This window comes from Tachypleus tridentatus, chromosome 10, assembly GCF_004210375.1.
Source record: "Tachypleus tridentatus isolate NWPU-2018 chromosome 10, ASM421037v1, whole genome shotgun sequence".
NCBI classification, from domain to species: Eukaryota; Metazoa; Arthropoda; class Merostomata; order Xiphosura; family Limulidae; genus Tachypleus; species Tachypleus tridentatus.
Genome location: NC_134834.1, coordinates 95,371,252 through 95,384,730, shown reverse-complemented (window position 1 = coordinate 95,384,730; position 13,479 = coordinate 95,371,252).

Genomic DNA, 13,479 nt, shown 5'->3' with positions numbered 1-13,479 from the left:
GAGATTATTTAGATGAAATACAAAAAGGTTAAGATGAAAACAGTATTTTTGTTCTTGACATGAAAAATAGTGTTGCACTCAGACTGATCAGTTTTGTGTTGTATTGATTCAGGAATTGAAAGACAAATGTTTAGTAAAAATACGTTAATAAAAAATTATTTTAGTAGGTACACCTATTTATGATGTTTACTAGTGTTAGTAAATTTCTTGAAGATAAACTTAGTAAATTCAGAATTATGGTACGCATTAATTCTTCAACGAACTAATGAACTAATCTCATGAGCATATGGTTAAAACTCTACTATAAACTCTTAGATGTTCCTGTATAATTTATACGAATTGTCAGAAATGTTTGCTCATAAGATTTATGTGTGAAAAATATTTGTGTGGGAATGTTTATTTAGAAGTTATTTACTAATCATTAAGGAGTTAAGTTTTCTTGTCGTTCATCAATCAGTTATAATAAGCACACTTGAATTTTAATCACAAAATATGGAAGATATTCTTAATGTTACAGTATGTGGATGATAAATGAATGTAATATGGATGTATGTACCTTCATTAACAATTCTGTTGACCTTGTATCATTATTATTTGTAATTTAAGATTCTAGATATGAAGCTCTTGGCTCTTAAACTCAAAGTTGTTTATTATCTTCTCTCTGGTTTATAGTCATTAAGAGTTTCTTAGCTAGTTCATGTGTGTTTGTACACAGGTTACTGAAAAATGTAGTAGTGGGGATTGTGTTAACCACGTATGAGTAGTTTCAAAAGAAGCTCTCTAAGTATGAAACTAGTTTCAAAGTGTAGTGCATTGTGCATGCAAAGAAAATCAAAATTAAGTACAAAATTCAAAGATACGTTTACATGTACTGGTACCTCTCTGATATGTTGTCAAAGCATTTTACATAGGACTAAGCTATATTGAGACAAAGGATGGTTTCGCTTGTTATTGGAAAATCAATTGAATATAATCTAATCAGAGTATTTATTGATAAAGGTCTATTGTCCTTCTGCTTTGATTTTTCTTTTTTAAACAATATATACATGTACATGTATATATCTTGAAGAAATGTCTGTGGATGTGTTTATTAAGAGAGCTTTTGATTTAATTTTGAATTGCATATAATAATGTGAAAATGAATTTTGACTGCTTTTATTGCATGAACTGTAATGTTCTAAAAGGAAAGTTTTGAAATTTGTTGTTCCTTATATTTGGAAGTTTTGATTCAATTTAATGGTTGAAGAAAACCAATCAAATTCGAACATAGAGATGTATTATTGTGTTTTTGTTTTGTTTTAAATTTATATCTGATTAGGGTTGGATGCAGTGTAATAATATTGTGCTTTTCACAACTCCTAAGACTTGTGTTGAGGATGAACCTTTCAATTTATTTTTGTAAAAGAATTCTGTCTGGTGGATATAGGGGTAACCTCTCGGATATTATTCTCAGTGAGAACTCTGTAAACATTGACATTCAAAATAGAGACAAGCTACCATATATGTGTATATATAACCTGCAGTAATAATACTAAAAACAGGTCACATATTGCAGACTCTTCACCCATGTTCTTCATGTAGTAATATATATTTATTGTAGCTTCGTGTCTGTTATCTTCATCAGATCAAATAAAACATTCATTTGAATCGAAACAAAGGACTATCAGTGCCCTAACTATAGTTTGTGTACTATTATGAAATTCGTTAAAATATACATGTTAGCAAATATGTTTTTATTGAATTTTCTGTAAAAAATATTTAAGAATAATTGCCAATGTTTTTCTTGTGATTGACAGAGAAACAAAAATCGATAATTCTAGTATTATGTGGCAACTAGGAGTTCTGTTATGTCTCTGTATTCTGTTAATAATGATTTGTCTGTAAGCTTATAAAACATCATATAGAAGTCACTCATTCATGAACCGGTGGAAATGCAGAGTATACATTGTTTATACATCTTACTCAATAAAGCTTTATTACTCCTTGTAAAATGTTTTTGCTTGCCTTCAGTTCTGCACACATTCCAGAACCTTAACTGATACTTTTAATACACAAATATTTGTTTTTCTATTGCTCTTAGTCTCATTAGTAGCTTGTACATGTATATTTGCTTTTCATATAATCATGTGAAAATGAAACATAACTCCACTTTTTAACTTTTTTTTTTCTACTTGATACTGCTGTGCTGTGAAGACAATAGGTGTAAATTGCTCTCTCAGTAAATTACAGCATCACGACAAAGAAACAAATTCACTTGCAACTTTACTGATGGTATTAATAGTAATTTTGAATTTTTCCTTCTAAATAATTTACGTTTTGGTAGGTTTATCAGGAAGACTGGTAAGATTTCTTGGATTCTCAGGTGTAGATAAGTGCAATTATACCTTGAAGTATTATGTACATGCTATGCAAAATTTTAACTTTTTTTCTTTAGGCTTCACCATTAGAATTTCTTTAATAGCACTGTGTGCATTGTATATTACGTAGGCAGAGCGCGAAGTGTCATCATATCTATGTGCATAATGTTTATATGCATTTGATTCATATACGGCAATTAAATTGCATTTAAAAAAACCCTTGAAAAGGTATGTTTACATCATAACTTCTTGTTAATACCTTAAAGTATACTAGCAAGTAATATTGATGAAACAAGCAAGTGATCCAAAAATTCTGGTCATTACTAAAAAAGAACAGTATGTTGGATTAGCTATTGTTATCAGTAGGTAAGTGTTTAGTCATGGTCTACGTACATACCTTACTTGAATTACTCGGCTAATAACCTTCTGTTTTAGGCTTAAATGTTAAAGTAAGATTGCTAACTAGGTGATATACATTTTGATTACCCACCAAAAGAACAGTATATTGATGAAGGTATATTTTATTTTTTTATTTAAAACCCACTATGGACTCTGAAAGCTTCCTTGTTAGTCAAAGGTCCATTTATATACTTTGATAATTAAATGGATTTTACTGAATTAGTATAATTATTTATTTTGCATGATATCTTACTGTTAGTCACAAAGAAAATGGTTTATTGTGATAGGAAGAATAAATCTTACATTTAGATGAATTACTTGTATTTTAAGGTTTATTAGGGTATTTGTCATCAAGGCAGTATTTGTTCCCATATAAATATATAGGTGTCTTTGCTTACATGTAGAAAGTACTGTAAATTATACAATTCCTCCTTTTGCCCACTGAAATATCTCTTTGCATTTTTGTATAAAATTATCTCTCATAGACAAGAATAACATGAGTGAAATGTTATTTGACATAAAACCAGAAAATAAATGTGAAAATTTGAAAAATATATTTAGATTACAACTACCCTTTTGATATGATATATTATCACCTACTAGACCAAAAGCACTTGAAGACAAAAAAAGTTCAATGTAATATGTATTAATGCCGCTGTTCTTGATGTTTTGTGTGAAAGAGGTAACAAATTATTATAATTTATTACATTTTTAGATATATTTAACATGAAGCTACAGTCATGATAGATACATGAGTTAAACTAACTTATTACTGTATGTTGCTAATTTGAATATTTTCCTATAGAATTATTGGTGTGGAGTGTTTTACTTAGATATTGTTTATTTTTATTAAGAAATTATATTAGAAATTACATGCAGACTTATGTTTCAAGTTTAGACAATGCAATGTATTCAGTTTGTTTTTAAGTTTAAATAGAGATTACGTCATGTTTACAATGTTTGGTTCTAATGAGTTTCTGCCTAAAAGTTAGAAAGAAATATGTGACAGACTGTGCCGATAACTTTAACAATAATACAGGCCCCAGTGGCACAGCGATATGTCTACTGCACCGCTAACAACCGGGTTCGATACACGTGGTGGGCAGAGTACTGATAGTCTATTATGTAGTTCTGTGCTTAATTATAAACAAACAAACAATAGAACAAATGCATGACATTCATTATTTGTGTACAAAATCTGTAGTTTGCACTAATTGAATGACTGTGAAATACTAAGAGTCAATGTTACCACAATAAACTGATTTTTATATTTCAACCTTTAAGTTTAAAACATTCAAAACCACGAAAAGGCCTAACTCCTCTGGATCTTCAATAAATTAAATCTTCGAAATCTAAGATGGTGTTCCTAACTATCATCGTTAGTACAGTATTGGGCATTTGTAAGAATTTTGTGAAGAATGCAATTTCATATGTCTTGATTTTCATAGCTCATACGTTGAAGAATTAATTCATCAGAGTACAAGATGAGGTCTTGTTCAGATGGAACTGAGTAACTTCCATGCTGCTAGTATGTAACAAAACAGTCTTCAGTTTGGTAAATTCGTTCATTTATTGCCTTGTCATAGCATCTCTTCTTTCATATGATGGCTCTTCTTAAATTTTGATGCGCAAACTCACAACAACTAATACAGACCTCAATCACTCAACATATTCTTGTGAATATTTTGGAATTTCCACTCTAAGGAAGAGTTATATATAGATCTGGGTCCTCCAGACTTATCCTAAAATGTTAATTGTGGCATTTACACTCTAATGGAATCTCTCCCTATAGAGTTTGTCATTGCTATGTAGAAAATGTTTAAGCTCCAACATAGTGTTCATAGTCTGAGTATTCAGTGAATGTACAGGATCTCGCTGTATAGCGTCTTCTTTGTTGTGGACCCTTAGCAACAGTGTAGAACTAATTCATTGTAATGCTGTTATCCAGCATGCTATGACTCTTTACAGACTTTTTAAAGTTCACCAACATATGATCGAAACAAATAACGAGATTTCTGCCATACAATTAGTACTGACAATACTTTATGAATATAACAATTTCAAGCAGGTCTTTCTGGCTTCAAGTTTCTTTAAGATCCATGGTCACCCTAGCAGGATATCTTCAAGTTCAGAGAGGTTTTTAAAAGTCCCATGGCTTGCAATCACCATCTGGTACCTACATTTTTATTTGCAAAGGAAACAGCCCTGGCTGCTGGAGAGAGAGACTTCCAGTTCTTCTTGACCAGGCTTGAATGGCCTTAACTAGGGTTTTGGTTACGTTACTCTGACTGACAGTGGCCTGGGAGTCTCTTACAAATTGCTTCTAATTGTCTCAGACTCGCCATAAACCATTCCTTCTCTACAATCTTGAGTCATCTGTGCTTCCCTCACATTGTATATGATTCTCAGTCTTAATACCTAATCTGCAATTCTAGTTGTAACAAGTATTAACTGATGTCTCTGAGTCTTCAGCTGTGGAGGAATCCAGATCATATGCCTTCGATACATTGACATAAGTTAAACATCCAACAGAAGACTTATAGACCCCAAAGTTTTCACCTGTAACTGCCTCTCTCTCTTCAACAACTAGATCTCTCTATTGATCATGAATAGTTCTACTTGCAGAAAATGTCGTTCTTTATTAAATAAGACGCATCCCTTTAACTTGGTAGTATAAGAATTCTAATAAGGCAGTACATACGTTAGCAGAAACTCTTCAATAATATTCTGTTGTCATAGAACCAGTGCGACTTTTTTCTTACTTTTTCTGTGGTACTTTCAGTTAAAATCAATTCCTTAAAGTGTGAATGAAGAAAATATGTTGTATAAGACGAGGCTTAACAATTTATTTATTCATCTTTGTGTTGTTCTTTTTATTTAGCCATAAATACATAATCTGTAAAATTTGTGCGGACTGATACTTGCATGAATAAGTAACTGCAATCAGTTCCAGAATTTAAATACATTGTTAGGTTTTTAATGTTGATTTAAATATTGAAACATTCTTTCCTGTAGAAAAACTGTATTTGATAATTGTCGTATCAGTGATCTGAACGTCGTACCTGTTCTGAGAGGTAATCTTACTCACTGCAAAAATTGTAAATTAAAATATACTTTATCAGTAAGTAAGTTCAATACAAAACTATAAATTAAAAGTCAGTTTTAACCAAATTAAATGAGTTTGTGTTAAGAAATAAACGAGTTAGATTCGGTGTGTAATACACAGTTAAAGTCTTCATCTAAACAATAGCGTGTGTATAGCAACTTTGAATGTCAGATGCCCATTACTAGAGAGGTGTATTGATCAGGCTTTCTACACTCCATCAAGACGTACTTATAACTTACCAACTTACCGAAGATGTTATAAACTGACTAAATATAAAATTACCTAGTTAAGTTTACAACATAAGGCTTACCTAGAAGGACCAGTGCTAACTACGTGAATGGCCATTCCCATTAAAACTTGAAGGAGATTTCAATCTTGAGATATCTTGATTTAGCTCTGAAGAATATTGTTGTTGATATTGCACAAGTTGTAGTTTTACAGCCAAGTCCTTTATGAGTAGACCGGATATTGTCTCCAATGGATGATAAAGCACAAAGATTACTAGAATGAAATCAATTTGATGCCTTCTTGACCACGTCTTGAAAACTTCATATAAAGGTTAATAGATGAAAGCTTTTGAAAAAAAATTACGTTAAAATAATAACGTTTAAAATACACGCCAAAATACTATAACTGCTTGCTTAATACCAAGATGAGTATAAATTTCAAAACTATTCACCTCGTGAAAAAACAAACCAGGCGCAAATAACAATGATATATTTACTAATTTGTAATAGAATACAAAACTGGTTTCTAAATAGAAACACTTCATTCTAATGAAGTATTTCCATTTATTTAATGCAGTTTCGAAATCAGATATTTTTCGGTAACCTTTTAAGCCATTATGAAATAAGTTTTCTCCATCACAAGTACAATGTTTAGTATAATTTGAGTCTGTAGTTTGTATTGTCATCTTGATACTGCATTTAACCAAAAACAATGTTAGATTAAAGCAATATGTTGATGGTCAACATCTGTGAAAACCGCAAAAAATGAAAGTGATGTTCATGCTAGTTCCTTGTCTATCGTGTTATCAATCTACTTATTCATGAACGTTTTTGTATTTGGTTTGTTTGAAAGAGTTTTACTGTCTCTCCCTCTATTGGCAGAATTTTAAAACCTGTTTTATTGGCTTTTTCCTCTAGACTGAAATATTATTTTACTATCTTTTATCTGGAACAGAATGAAAAAATGACGGATTTCAATATCAAAATTCATAAGTTCACTAAGTATTACAAAATGTCTGTATTTTAAGTAAAGTATTTAACATGGTTGTGGTCAATATAGGTCGTTACAAATGATGCTATGATAGTGATTATGGCTGGTGTACCGTTTGATAACACTGCACAACAAAGGTTTTATTTCTTGAACACTGTTGGGTGTTCCTTATAGATTTTTGGCTGCTGATCACGAAAATCACATCCACATTTGCTCATCACGTACCGTTTTATCGAAATCTTCAGTTTTGCTACAATGGAAAAACAATATCAGGGCAACTGGAATCCGTCAATGTTTGCTGACTACTGTTGGACACTGCAACGTGATGCACCGGACATTGAATACAAACGAAAAACAATTGTTGTTCAGGTTATAACCTTACTTGAGTTGCATTAATACTAATACTTTCACAGCTTTCCTCATTTCTAGTCATTTTTATTTTTCTGTCTACCAGAAAATACAGACGTGTGTACAAGCAGAAATAAAAATATGTCCAAAGAACACATTTTATAAATATGGTCACAGAAGTTGACGTATACGCAGAAGTTTGTTACAGTGTCGACCAATAAGAAAATCATGATCAAAGAAGGAAATAGTTCTACGAATGTTACTAAGCTAGAGCATCTTTATTATAAGATATCTATAAGTTTGTAAGATTCTGACGCAAAATTACACACTGGGATATTTGCGTTCAATCCACCACTGGGAACACACTTTGAATTTTAATTTAGTGAGTACGTGAATATATCGTTAACAAACACCAGGAGTCCGTTCTTATAAATGGCGACTAATCTTGTAATCTCTATAAATGTTTTTTTTTATTCCTTGACTAGTAGCTGAAGTGTTCAGACGTGTGAATTCCTCGCTGCCATGTTGCCTGTATCGTACAAGTTTATTTCTACGCCAACATATCAGTACCTCCAGTAATTCTTGATGGATTACTGTTGGATTTCTCCCCTCGCCAGATTATTGCCTTTATCGACCATTTCGAACCCAACGTCTCAGTTGATCCTAGAAAAACAAAAATCCTTCGCCGAGAAGGTATATTGCTTCAACCTTCAACATTTCAGGACCACGCTTACATATGTAAACAGAACATATGGAAATATCAACGTTCAGTGCTCTCCCACCAAAAGTTCCAGTTGCTTATACTCGGTATTTATTAAGAACGTTCATCTCTCTATAACTCCAGCCGAAATTCAACATTCTATGGAAACAACAACTTCCACGAAACTCCATGCAGCCCACAGAATCCACTCCAAGACCACAGGATAACCAACTCACTTTGTGAAAGTCATGACTTAGTATAAACAGGTAGCTGTTTATATACTACACCACCTATATTACTTTCATTTTAGTGCCGAACATCACCCACGTCGACCAACTACACTTCAACATGTCAAGTCTGTCTAGTAAACCTTTCATCTGAATGTATGCCCACTGTCTCTGCTGCCAACAGCATATCTACACTTAATGCTAAGAAGAAAGAGAAGGACCAACGTTCACATTTCTCTTCAACAGCGATCTGAACCAAAGAAAACAGCTTGAAGCCAGACTCAACCAACACGTTAAGACTACAGACGCATCAACCACTAAAGACATCAATATTACGTTCAGTAAGAAGACGCAAACCAGATTCGCAAGAAGACACCAATCGTCTCAGACAAAAATAGAACGACTCATCGATACAGATAGAATTGATCACTGTTTTATATCCATGAACAGCCTATCTTTATCCTCCTGGTGCGTTAGATCGGTCTTACGATCCATCCTTAACTGAACTCGTGTTTTACCATTGTGTATGTTTTTGTGTTTTTTTTGTTTTTCTTTTCCTTAAAGCTTTACTAACTATGATTTCTTTTTTAGCAACTTTCGGGCACGGTCAGGGTAGATTATTCGGCGTCCTGATCATGAAAGTGGGTTTTCTTGGGGTATTCCCGTTTCACTCCACAGCAAATTATGAGGTTTTGGGATCTACAGATCCCGATCCTCTTATGTTGTTTTGTTTTAAAGGTCAGTATATAACCTCTCGCAGACCACCAACGGACCCTTGTCACCAGCCTACAGTATAATCTGGTATCGGTAAACTTTTCGGTTTAGCTATTAATCACTAGCCCCATCAAATTTAACTTCGTGAGAAGCGCCCTCGATTGCTTTGCGTTTCTTTCTGATGCGCAAAGTGTTATATCGGAATACCTGTTACTATTTTTTTATATATTTATTAATCTCTATATATGTAACAGTACACCGTGAGATGTGAATGGATTTTTATCAAATTTAATATGGAGGTTCATTGGGTCCATGGAGAGATATATACGAGGGCTGTTCAAAAAATACGCGGACTGTTTGAATTGCGCGGCTCCAGTTGGTTCCAGGGAAACCCGCTTGGTGTCGCTAGGTTTGCACAGATCAGCTGATTACGACGCCATTTCCCGATTGCAGATATCTTCATTTGTGTATTAGCTACGCGGTTTTAAGTGAAGTGCGATTTTTTCGTTTGGCAGATTTCAGAATGAATGACCTGAAGGAGCAACGACTTGCTGTGAAATTTTGTGTTAAACTTGGAAAATCTGCGACTTTTGCTATGCTTAACACGGCTTACGGTGATGTTGCTATGAAGCGTACGGCATGTTTCAAGTGGCATGAACGTTTTAAGGATGGTCGACAGTCCATTGAAGATGATGAGCGTCCTGGACATCCTTCCACGTCAACTGACGACCCACACGTCGACAAAATCAACACCCTGGTGCGGGCAAATCGGCGTCTGACTGTCAGGGAGCTTGCTAAAGAGTGTGGGATATCAGTTGGATCTTGTTACGAGATTTTGACCGAAAAATTGAAGATGCACCGCGTTGCTGCGAAATTCAGCCCTCAGAACTCGTGAGTTTTTGGCCAAACACTCGAGCACTGTTCTTCCCCACCCCCCTACTCACCTGACCTTGCTCCTTGCGATTTTTTCTTGTTCCCCAAACTCAAAAGACCCTTGAAAGGAAGAAGATTTGAGACGATTCCCGAGATTAAGGCAAATGCGACGAAGGAGCTGGAGGACATCACAAAAGAAACGTACCAGGACTGTTTCAACAAGTGGAAACACCGTTGGGATAAGTGTGTGCGTTGGGGAGGAGAGTACTTTGAAGGGGTCCAGACCTGTAACTTCTAAATAAAGTACATTTTGTTTTATGACGTCGGTCCGCGTATTTTTTGAACAGACCTCGTACACACATTTTCAGTTTTGTACTTTGCAGTTTTTATGAGCGATGTTGCGTTTTTTGTTTGTTTGTTTTTTTTGCTGCTGTCTCGCTCCCTGTTGTTATGTCGTCACCAAATTTGGCGTGAAGGTTCGTTGGGCGAGAACACACGCAAATTTGCTGTTTCACATTTTGTGTCTTGTATTTTTCATGGATGTTTTTCACAATTACATATAATGGAAGCAACTTTTCATATTCCACATAACCTTTCATTTATCATTCATTTACATAACTTCCGTCCAAGGGTCGTATACTCCAGCTATTTGTAAATAAATTTTGATTTTTTTTGTGGTTAATAATGTGAGTGAAAAATGAAGCTTTATTAAGAAAATAGTTTAGAATTAAAGAAATGTGTATTTTTGAATTGCAATCCATTTACTTACTTGCACTTCATAATATTATATGTAATTCACTTTTGTATTATTACTATTATTATTTTTCTTACTATGAATCAGTTTCGCTTGATCTGTCACTAGTAATTTTAATCTTTTAACATACGTTACATAGTTTTATGTTTGTAACAATGTATCTTTGATTATTATACGAAAATGGACGAGTCTACAACTGAGTTACAACGCTAAAATCGGGGGTTCAATTCCCCTCGGTGGACTTAGCCTGATGTGGTTTTTGTATAAGAAACCACACATACACGCAGGTGAATGTGATCTGAGGCCTGACATGACCAGATGGTTAGGATGCTTGACTCGCAAAATGAGGGTGGGGGTGCTATAAGTGAAAGTCCATTCCACTACTCATTGGTAAAAGAGTAGCCCAAGAGTTGACAGTCGGTAGGAATGTCTAGCTGCATTCTTTCTCGTGTTTCGCTCCTAATCTAGGGACAACTAGTGCAGATAGGCCTCGTGTAGGTTTGCGCGAAATTCAAATAAACCACTTCGTGTCTTACGAATAATATATATGTGTGTATATATATATATATATATATACACGAGTGCGCGCGTATTCTTTTGTACCAGTAATAAACTGTCATTAATTTCAAGATTTTTAGGTTTGGTAATGAGTTCATAGAAGTTAGACAGAACATCCATAAAAATAATGCTTCTCAATGTTTTCACTTTCTCCAATGTCCTTTACGAATTGGCCCGGCATGGCCAAGCGTGTTAAGGCGTGCGACTCGTAATCTGAGGGTCGCGGGTTCGCATCCCCGTCGCGCCAAACATGCTCGCCCTTTCAGCCGTGGGGGCGTTATAATGTGACGGTCAATCCCACTATTCGTTGTTAAAAGAGTAGCCCAAGAGTTGGCGGTAGGTGGTGATGACTAGCTGCCTTCCCTCTAGTCTTCCACTGCAAAATTAGGGACGGCTAGCACAAATAGCCCTCGAGTGGCTTTGTGCGAAAATTCAAAAAAACAAACAAACAAACCTTTGCAAATTAAAGAATCTCGTGGCTTTACACTCCCTTGGTTTAAGGTCTGTCTGCCGCAGCTAATCGTTCGATGCATACAAGCTTCATTGTATGAGAGTTAAATTTGATTTAAAATAATATTTTCATTTAATAAAGTATAATTTTTTCTTTACCTTTAGTATGAAAACTAAAATGATATCAGTGGTGAACTTTAAAGGTATTCTTGTTCTGAATCCTAGAGGGTTCGCAAACCACAGTTTGAGGCCGAAAGTTTTAAAACATTTTAAGCATTTTTCTTATGTGGTTTGTTTTTCTGTCCCACGTGTATTTGTTTTGGTTATTATCTCATTACACAGTATAATGTATCATATAATTTTTCTCTTTTTCTTTTCTTTTTTCTGTCAGTATTTAAGAATTGTTTAGAGAACCGTTTTATATACTACATATAGCCTCCCAGTGTCACAGCGGAATGTCTGCGGAGTTACAACGCTAGAAACCAGGTTTTGAAACCCGTGGTGGGAAGACTGCATTGTGCAGCCTTATGCTTAGTTCCAAATAAATAAACAAACAATATCTACTTGGATCACGTTGTTCCAGCAGTTTTCCATAGCTGTGTATAATAGTACAGTTTGTACCCTAGGCCCGGCATGGCCAGGTGGTTAAGGCATTCGACTCGTAATCCGAGGGTCGCGGGTTTGAATCCGTCCCTCAAACCAAACACGCTCGCCCTTTCAGCTGTGGGGGCGTTATAATGTGACGATCAATCCCACTGATTGTTGGTAAAATAGTAGACCAAGAGTTGGCGGTGGGTTGTGATGACTAGAGGGTCGGCTGGGGCGAAATTCAAAAAACAAACAAATAAAAATGCTTAAATAACGTTATTTAATACAACACTAACAAGTCGGGTGGCATTTGCAGCTGATAAAAACCGCGGTGTAACTGAATGTATCAGAAATACGTTTTGATACTGCTTGGCATTTTGTAGGTCGTATGATGTCTCTGAAAACTGAGCTTTATTGGGAAGGAAGTATAACAACCCTTTAAATAATAAGTAATCATACACTTAGATCATAAAGATGCGTCCAGATTGCAAATTTATAATTTCTAAGAGAATATTCCTTTTATTAAATGGAAAACATGAGTATTTATCAACTGGGGTTGGGGAAAAACGATTATAAAAAAGAAATGTGCTTCAAGTCATATAATAACCACAGTACAAAAAACATCGGCGTAAAAGATGGGAGAACCCACACAAAAAATAGACCAGGGGCAAAAATCATCCACGCGATTTTGGCAAACCTACACAATATTACCAAGAAGTATTTTTGCCTGGAAAACTAAGACAAGTCACATGTACATTAGTTACTCATATGACATCTGTTCGACCATCACAGGCGAACTCAAGCAACTGGAAAATGAAATAGGAAATTACACTATTGCATCAAGTCGCCAAATGGATTTCTGCGTGACTGTAGAAACAGACACTGTAACACTTTAAGACGTACAGTGGATGGATGGCTTGAGGAGTAATGGTGTTTCGAACATCACATTCTTGCTACAAAGCTTTCTGAAGTGGAAGCTACGCTGCAGGTCTATTGTTAAGATGCGTGGTGATTGGTCAGAGAGAGGATAACCAGTCGTGATGACACGAACTGTTACAACGTGGTAATGTTGCGAAATATTGTTATTATAACGTACTCAACCTTTATATTATAACACTGCTTCCCTAGGGGTCAACGGTAATCTTACAGGTTTATAAGACGAAAAATGGTGTTTCGATACCTGCAGA